General features: G+C 38.4%; 1 non-coding gene across 1 annotated transcript; it reads left to right on the top strand.

Moving 5' to 3' along the window:
• Nucleotides 1-643: 643 nt before the first annotated feature.
• Nucleotides 644-716, top strand: TRNAT-UGU (transfer RNA threonine (anticodon UGU)). Its single transcript has one exon. It is a non-coding gene; the product is annotated as a tRNA-Thr (tRNA).
• Nucleotides 717-1080: the final 364 nt, after the last annotated feature.

The following is a 1080-nucleotide window of genomic DNA, read 5'->3' as shown; positions in this document are numbered from 1 at the left end:
AAGAGTTGTCAGAAAATACGCTTATTCGCGTTGGGTGCCCCTTGCACTTTCAGGAGCTCAGTGCACGCATTATTAAATTTTACCTTGCAACACGCATGCACTTCTACTCCAGATTTCTGGAGCAGCATCGAAGTTCCAGAGCTCAAGTAAAGGCAGCGAGAAAGCGGGCAAAGCTGCTGTAGGCTTCCACCCTGGGGGCACTTTTTTCTGCCAGAAATTATATGGTACATACCTTGTGTGAAGGAAATTTCATTGTTTGTCTGTTTTCGCTTAAGTGTTATAGCTATGTACACATTATATATATATATATATATATATATATATATATATATATATATATATATATATATATATATATATATATATAAGGGAAAGAAGTGTATACCTAAGGGCTCGTTTTTCCGTGTTTTAACACAATATTATTGAGATCTAACAGACAGTATTGGCAAGGAATGTACAGGGGAAGTTATTAGAACCAATGGAATGTAAATAAGAAGAAAGAAAAGTGGATGAAAAAATAACCAACCGTGGGCAGGAATCGAACCTACGACCTTCGAATAACGCGTTCGATGCTCTAACCACTGAGATACCACAGCGGCTTATATTCACATATAAGCCCAAAAAAGTGGATGGAGGGAAGGCCGCTGTGGTAGCTCAGTGGTTAGAGCATCGAACGTGTTATTCGAAGGTCGTAGGTTCGATTCCTGCCCACGGTTAGTTCCTGCCCAGGTTAATTGATGTGCGGAATGTGCGGATGTGCCATATATGTATATATATATATATATATATATATATATATATATATATATATTTGGGAAATTCTGGGATTGTAACCTGTAGTATTTGTCAGTTGTGCATTGCTTCCTCTCTCTCCTCTTTCTTTTTATTTATTTTTTTCCCTTGGCAGTACGTGTTCCTGCTCCGCTGCAGCCTGCCATCTATTTTAGGGCCAGTCAAGTTGCGTACCCACAACCTTTTCCCCTGAATATCTCCCATAGAATAGTGCTAGTTTTTTTTTTGAAATAAAGTCATTTCATTTCAAAACGTGAGTTGTTGATTCTTAACGGTAGAGCTGTTCGT

Source organism: Rhipicephalus microplus, chromosome X (assembly GCF_043290135.1).
Source record: "Rhipicephalus microplus isolate Deutch F79 chromosome X, USDA_Rmic, whole genome shotgun sequence".
Lineage (NCBI taxonomy): Eukaryota > Metazoa > Arthropoda > Arachnida > Ixodida > Ixodidae > Rhipicephalus > Rhipicephalus microplus.
This window is presented reverse-complemented; position numbering and strand designations above follow the sequence as displayed.